The sequence below is a fragment of the Macrosteles quadrilineatus genome, unplaced genomic scaffold (assembly GCF_028750875.1).
Source record: "Macrosteles quadrilineatus isolate MER2022 unplaced genomic scaffold, UCM_ALF_1.0 Scaffold_9__3_contigs__length_116548681, whole genome shotgun sequence".
Lineage (NCBI taxonomy): Eukaryota > Metazoa > Arthropoda > Insecta > Hemiptera > Cicadellidae > Macrosteles > Macrosteles quadrilineatus.
Genome location: NW_026542602.1, coordinates 99,483,890 through 99,492,581, shown reverse-complemented (window position 1 = coordinate 99,492,581; position 8,692 = coordinate 99,483,890).

Genomic DNA, 8,692 nt, shown 5'->3' with positions numbered 1-8,692 from the left:
TGAACTTGAGAATACAAGTTGTTTCATATATCTAGAGATAGGAGACGTTGCATGCATTAAAATGTAGAATTCTTCACGTGAGAGTAAAATTTTACTTTCATGTTGAGTTAAATCTCTAAATCGTACTTGTAGTGTTCCACGATTCTTTACTATGTCAATTTCATTGTCAGAATCCAAAAGTCGAATATTAGTTTTCCTTCCGCAAACATTAGTATTTAAGTAACATTCAATTAGATTTAAATGTTTTAGAAAAGATTCCCATGCCGTTTCAGAAAATAAAACCATTTTTGTACCATGCTGCAAGATTACTGTGGGTGTATATTCCGATGATTTCATTAGTCCAGCTGTTACACTTTTACCCAAACATAGTGAGATAGGATAGTAAATGCGTAGGAAAACTTCTTTCAAAATATTAATTGGTATTGTATCTTCATCTTTCCGCTTCCTCTTAGTGCCATTTTTTTTAGTTTTTTCTTCTTTTTCTTCCTTGTCTTCTTTGTCTTCTTGTTTTCGAAACTTTAAAAATTCTTCTATTTCATTTACGATTTCTTCATGGTTTTCTTCTTCCAATAATGCTGCTTCCTCTGCATCCTTTTGTACGACTGATGGAGAACTCATTTTACTCATGATGTAGTGTAGGATGTTACCCATTCAACGAACGAGCAAAGACTGATTGGTGGTGTGCGAAGCTCCTCCTTTTATAGCCGACTGGTGGTTGTGGTGAAACTCATTTACAACACTGTTTTGACTAATCCCGTCAATGGTGTGTACGTTACAATTTTATCATGCAAAATTAAACAATATGCAGATGTTGCATCAGGAACGTTCTCTTCAAACTCCATTTCTATTTTTATATCCACACTTGATGACTTTACAGATTCGTTTTGTTTTGAACAATCTATTACAATTATTGGAGCTTTTGATTTGTACTGCTCGGGAGACAGTATCGGGGTGTTTGTTTTCCCGTAGTATGAACTTTGGAATCTAGCGTACATATCATACAAAACGGTGTACCTCTTCTTAGTGAAAGAAATATTAAAGTTGTCGTAAGGGAAAAATTGTGAATTAAGAAACACTTTACAATTTGTTAGTTTGCAATGATCGAAATGACTGGCATTAGCTAGTATATTATTCCTTTTTTTTGTTTGTAGTGCAAATATTACATATCTTGCTTTTTCCAAATGAGTAGATGTTTTTACAGTCCATGTGTGTCTTTGTGTTTTAGGTAAAACTGGATATTCATGAAATTCCCAACTTCTGAATGGTATTACAATATCTCTATCTGATTTCAGTTGTCTCAACAGTGTTATTCTATGTTCATCATTTAATCGCACATGTGGTACTCTCCAAACGATTTTGTCCAAAGTTAAATTCCAGTCTAAATTTGCATCAGTGGTTCCAGCTGCTGCACAAATAGTATCCTTATCATTTGATGATCTTAATAATACTAATTCCTGTTTCACATTTATTATTACTCTTCTGTAATCTTCAGCAAAGCCTAGAAATAATTTCAATGGTATGTAGAAATCAAAGTTCCCTGCAGAATCAGGGGTGATTGTGTCTTCATCGGGTGCAACCCATCCTCCAATTCTTAACAAATTCTTCTCGTTTTGTGTCAAAGATGCTAATCCTTTTAATGTGCTTGTTAAACCTACTTTCTTTGTAGAATCCACAGTTACTCCCGATATTTCATATCTAATTTCATCAAATAAAAATGCCATTGGATTATTGATAAAAGGAACGGTGGTTCCAACTGTTCCATCTTTTTTTGTTACTCTTCCTTCAATATATAGATAACTTTCACACGGAAGAGTGTAAATATCCTGTTGTTGTATAGGAATTCTAATTTCATCATTATTATTCAATTTTGACGAAGCGTAGGGGTTGTGCGTGTGATACTCCTTTTCCCATAAAGTCTCGTCGAATGTCGGTCCTTGTGCTATATCCAGTATTTCCATTTTCAATGAGTTTTAATCCAATATCCTGTAAAAACCGAATGTTTTCAGTAGTTAATCCTTTTGCAGATGATGAGCTAGTTAGGTGTTTACCCGACAACTCTCTCTTCTTGAATGACAATCCCATGGTTTAGGTGGATGCTTTTATGTGAATCCTGATCGTAATACGTTCTTCTCTGAAGTCTATGAGGTTTCCGTCTTGATCTAGTATGTTCAACACGATGTCTGAAACAACACTGGTGTTTAAGGGAAGGTACACCAAGTTTTGTGGCTTTTCTACAATCTTAAAACCTGGGGCGACTGTCGGATAGAATGTGTGCAATATATGACTATTCTCTCCATCTCTGTATGATCCTTGTATAATGTTACATGTAATGTCTATCGTATTAACTTTCAGTATTGTTACAGTTTTATCACCAGAATAGGTCTTTTTAGGTTCTAGTATTGGAGTTGTTTCAGAAAATCCCAATAATCCTCCAATTGAATGTTTTTGAGTAAAATCAATATAATAGGAAGAAGTTATTTCAGCTTTCATGGTATTGTTATTTCCTCTTATTGTTATATATTCTTTTTCTGATTCCTTTTGAACAAGTTCGTTAAGTTCTTCGTTTTTCATTTGTTTTTGTATAAATTCGTTAATATGGTCTATTTCGTAAGATCCTGTCGGTAAACTAATTTCTTTCATTGGTGTTAATTCTCCTAAATTATTTTTGCTTTTGTAATAGTGTAATTTGTTATTGACTCCTTCAGAAATATTTGGAATAGAATTGTATGTTGTTAAATCCAATAATGCAGCTTCCCATAATCTTCCTTTTTGCAATCGTAGAGCTGGAAATAGAATACTGCGCAGAGTTGATGAAGTGCCGGTCAATGAGACCGTATAGGAAGACATCTTAAAGTTGACTAACGCTTCTAGCTAAAAAATCTAAACATAAGTGTCCGCAAATTGTTGTATCGTCAGGTTGTTCTCTGTTATAGTTGTAAAATACTTCTTTTGCTGTGCGAAAGTAACGTTGAAGCTCTTTAGGTGGTGGCATATTACCGTAACTATCGAAATAATAAATAATTTGATCAAGTTTTTTATAACATATCCAATGAGTGCCAGGACCTTCACTGTTTTCTAAATTAACTATTCCAGTCTCATTTTTCCATATTTTACCGGGCAATGCATCTTTCATAAACACTCCTCTAAAAAATGGTATTTTCATACAAGAAGCGTATATAATTAATTCTTTATTTGTCAACTCTTTGTTTGGAATTAGTATTTGTTTTTTCTTGTTTAATACACACGGTATGGTCTTAAGTATAATCCTCCTCCTTTTTTTATCATTGACCATATTGTTGGTTTCTTGTTTTTTTTATTTTGATTATTCCTTCTTTTCCTTTTAATACTACCTCCTTGCTTTTTAACCGTTCGTTTTAGGCCTTTCCTCCTCTTTCCTCCTCCAAACGTAGTTTTTGTCTTCATTGCTGCTGTTACTGCCAAAGCTGCTGCTTTTTCACCAAAACTTGCGTCACTAGATTTTACTCTTTGCCAAGCCTTTTCAGCAAGCGCTCTATCCGCTATGGATCTATTTTTTGTATCTGCAAACTTTGAATATGCTATATCGTGCTGTTTGCAAGCTTGATCTAGTTTATTTATTCCAGAATCTCCTCTTTCCAGACGTTTTTTCAATTTTGTTCCAGGTCCACAGTATTGATATCCTCCAGGCAAATGCAGTTCTACTGGTAGTAAATCTATTGTTTTGTTAACAATTGCTCCAATTGGTTTAGATAATAGAGAAACTGCTGATGATGTCAATCCTCTTCCTCTCTTCAAGCTCTCTATATCACGACTGATGTTCTTAACCTTTGACATCTCTATTTATAGGGGAATGTACCCACATCGGCTTCACTCCTCAAGTGTTTGACAATGAATGTTTCATTTACGAATTGATTTCTTATTATGTACCTTTATCAATCCATATTATATTTTTTGTATTTTCATCTTCTTTGTTATATTTTGAATATGTTGTATCATTACATGTGTGTACTTCTTCATTTTGTTCATCTTTTATTAACACTTGCTTTTTTATATTATCTTTCATCTAATCCAAAGTCACCGCTTCGTGAGGTAAAACTGCATTGTAAACATTTTTCTAATGGTGAAATCTTTCTACAGGTTTAGTTCTAAGCATCTTTGTTTTGCTAGACATAAAATATTGCTTCATAATGACCCTATCAATCCATTGATCTCTATTATCTGGATGCACTTTGTTATGTCCTGGATGTGCTGGTATCATATTGTGAAAATCAAACATTACAGTACCCAAAAGTCTTGCAAGATAGTTTACATTGACAGCATTATCCATTTGTTGCGGATCTTCAAGATTTGTAATTCTTTTATTATTACATGTGTATATTTCTTCATTTTGTTCATCTTTTATTATACACTGGCTTTTTATATGATCTTTCATCTGATCCAAAGTTACCGCTTCGTGAGGTAAAACTGCATTATGAACATTTGCTAATGGTAAGTTTTTACAATCAAAAGTGGTAGTCTTTATATTATTATGTTTATATTCATCGGTTATTACAGGAACTTGTTTAAAAACTACCACATCTTCAGGATTTACTCCACCTTTTACATTAGTTATCTTTTTGTTCTCAGCATGCCAATTTCCATTCTTTTGTAACATGATTTGACTTACAGTGGCAGCATCTGTTGGTTTTAACCCTTCTTTAACCTTATGTAATATTTTACCTTTGCAATCAATTTGTTCATTATCGTGAATAATACAATTATCTTTAACATATTTGAGGTTAACTGCATCCGAATCTTCTTTAGGGTATCCTATATCATTTATAACAAAGTTATAAAAAGAGAATCTATCTTCTTTTCTTTCAGGGATTATAGAATGTAAATATCCTTTATTGACTGAATCTTGACTATCGACAGGATCAGCTAAGTTTGTAACTCTTCTGTTTTTAACATCGTAAACTTCATTATTAACTTGTAAAGTATTTGACAGTTTTGAAAGTAAATAATCTTTGGTGACGGAATCGGAGTTTTCTATTGGTTCACCAACATTTGTTATTCTATGAGACTTAGCATTATAAGAGTCGTTTTGAAGTTGTAGGTTCAACAATTTTTCACTTTTTAAAGTTTTCAAATTTATTGCATCATTATCATCTTCTGGATCTTTTACAAACTTCAATCGTTTGCTGCTTATGTTATAATCTCCTTCAGCTGTTAATGGTAAACTATATCTTTTACCATTGGATTTTGGTTTTTCTCCAAAATTGGAATACCTTCCAAACTTGTCCACGCTCATGATTCAACTGAGTTCCCTCGATTCTTGTCCTCCTTTTATATGCGATGATTAAGCAATAATCCTTCGATTTCGTAGTTCATCGATTAAAGCTACCCATTCATTGTCCAATCCGGTATGACCGGCTTCCATGGCTTCATGTAATAATCTCATTCGATCAACCAGCTTATTGACATCATTATAATATATTATGTTGGTATTGTATAGACTTTTTAATAATCCTTTCCCTGAAGATGTAGGTTCGTTGGTTCTTGGTCTTTTGTGTAACACATTTAATTCAACTGTAGATATAGCTCTTCTTTTTAGTTGAGATTTTTTCACTTGTGTTGGAAAAAGATCAGCTATTACACTTGTGTATTTTATTGATCGATTTCGATAAATGGGCAAATCTTTGGAATACTGCTTTTTATGTGCATTTGTATCATTTAGTATATTTTTAAACACTAATAGGTCTTTTTTGGTATATTTACCAGGTTTGTTTTTAAATATAAGTTCAAACAGTCCTGTTGTACCTTTATATTTTTGGTTACCAATAAGGATGTTATCGTTTTCATCTATATCCAAATTACTGTCTCCAATCATAATACCATTGTCTTCTAGTCTAGCTCCATAAATGTGATATCTTCGATTAGCCTGTGTTGAATGTAACATGTTTAATAAATATTTTCTGCCCAAATTCCCTTTGAATGCTATGTTTGTGCTTAATGTACTTAAATTTGTAGGATTAGTAGATCCTTCTTCTTGACCTGCGGAAAATCCTTCCTTTTCTCTTGAATCTTCAGTTTCTTCTGTTTCTTCTGTTTCTTCACTTTCTTCGCTTTCACCACTTTCTTCAGTTGATTGAAATTGTTTGTATTGTTCATAATCTCTTGATTCTTTTTCATACTTAGAAATCGGTAGAATAGCATCTCCTTCGAAAGGTTTTTCAATATTCTTAACTAATCTGTTTAAAGGATCAGTAACGGGTTTAAACGTTGATTCTATAAACTTTTCTCTTTCGCTTATACCTAACTTCAGAGCTCTGTTTTTATGTCTAATAGAATCACTAAGTGATTTTATTTCTTTTAAGAGCTTTTCTTGACTTGCCATGTTTACAGTAAGAAGTGTTGATTTGAAATAGTGATATTTAGTGAAGCAGAACGTATTTATCAAACCCTATTCTATATCGTCCGTCTTTTATGGCTTGTTCTTTCATAATCACCAAAAATCCATACTTTTCTGCCCATGCTGTTCCACAAATTTGTTTAAACTTATCAAATGACATATCAGCATTTACATGATCGTTATATACGTGTTTCAGGTTGGTTTCATCTTGTTTGAACAAAATTATAACATTTGCATTATCTCTGATAAGTTGCTTTGGAATTTTACTGTATGTTTGTCCTATATATATGCTGTCGATATTATTATGTCTTCCCATGGCGAAATAGTTCCTAATAGTATCATGATTTTCACATGAAACGTCATCAAATAGAAATACTGAATATGGTTTAGCTTGGTTTGGTTGCAAAACTTTATCACTGGCGTTAAATTTATAAAAGTTAACACCTGACACCTGCGATATGATTTTCTCCAACAATTGATACTTTGGCTGATGTAGTGACTTCGAAAATATGTATAAGTTATTAAATCTCAATCCTTTAGGATTTGTAATCAAATTAAATACGACATTAGTTTTTCCACAGTTCGAAGGACCACTTATAATACATCTGACTGTGTTTGGAAGTAAACTACCATGTTTGCCAGTGTTGATTGTGTCGTTATCAACAGTGTAATCATCAATATTACTAATGTTGAATTGATCTTTATGATGAACAATCTCCATCTTATTCGAAATCCAATGGTACAATGAGCTGTTCCCGTTAAATTAGGTCTTTTATAGGTATCCAAGAATCTTCTGTTTTGTTAAAACCTAGCCATCGTACTTTAACTTGGTCTTTTTTCCTTCGTAACACTTTTTCAACAAGATATACATCACCTACTGTAGATTTTAATAGTTCATGTCCGTAGAACGCACCTTGTAACAAATTGCCTTTATTATCCTTTAATATGTATGTTTCTGGTATAGTTGGTTGCACTTTGTATATGGTAAATACTTCATTTGTCCAATTAGGTAGATATTTTTTAGTAAATATAGTTTTATACTTACTTATTCGAACTTTATCATTTACATTGAATTTTCTAGGCTTCTTTATTTCAACCTTAGGTTTTGTATTGTGCTTTATTCTTTTTAATACAAGTTTAGCATTTTTACTGTTTACTTCATTTGGTGTCATCCCAATAGTTCTGTGAAACCTGTTGTTGTAATCACTTATTAACTTTGGTAAAATATCAATCCATAAGTAGGATCCTCTGTTTGAAAACATTTTATACATCGCTCCTTTTAACGTTCTATTAAATCTTTCAATTATAGCCGCTTTTTTTTCAGATTTGGTTGAGTAGTGGTTAATGTTGTATTTTTCCATTAACTCTGAAAAACTTTTATTGAAGTATTCTTTGCCATCATCAGTTTGTAAATGTTTCATTTTGTTTTTATCTCTCTTTATAGCGATTTCCATGGCTTGTGTTACGCTTTTACCAGTTTTATCCTTTAATGGTAATGCATCTGCAACTTTGGTAAAACAGTTAATCACTGTAAGTATATAATGATGTCCTTTATTTATTTTACTATATGGCCGCATTTCAATCAAATCTGCTTGATACAAATCATTTATTCCTTTTACAGTTGTATTTCTTCTTGGAAAGTTTACTCTTGCAGGTTTGTGTAGCTCATTTACAATGTTTTCTTTAAAAGCCATTATGTTGTTTTCACTGTCAATGTTGGCAAAGTAATGATTTTCATTTTTTCTTGCATCTCCTTATATAGGTCAAGGTCATTCAAACCTTGTGTAAAAAAGGGGGAACACAGAGGACAATGCTGTGTTCCCCCAATTTTACGGAAAGGAAAAAGGATAAGTGGTGTAGGACGATGAAAAGGTAATTAGTCGATAGGGTTAAGGGAATAGTGACCAAATGGAAGTGTGTGGATCCGGTCTGGTAGGATGTGTCGTTTGTCATCGTTGCAGGAGAGCGCCTTCTTAACTTCTGTCACGCTGTACAGTTGATGGTTATAACTCCTGATTGTGTTGAAGTGTGCAGTTATAACTTTATCTTCATACAACACTTGCTTGTAGTCTTCAAAAAGTACATTTTTCTTCAAATACAAATTCTTTACACCTTTTGCCTTTTTTATAACGTTGTCATCATGTAGTTTCACAGCATACAATTTTGATATAAGTGCTACGATTTCTTCAAGTAACACTCCGTTAGCCTCATCTTTAAATTTCCCTAATACTTTCTTGTTTCTGTCTTGATCGTAGTTCGGATGATCTTTAGGATAGTCAGAAAAATCAAATTCATCTTTATATACAAATGTGCGAAGATCTT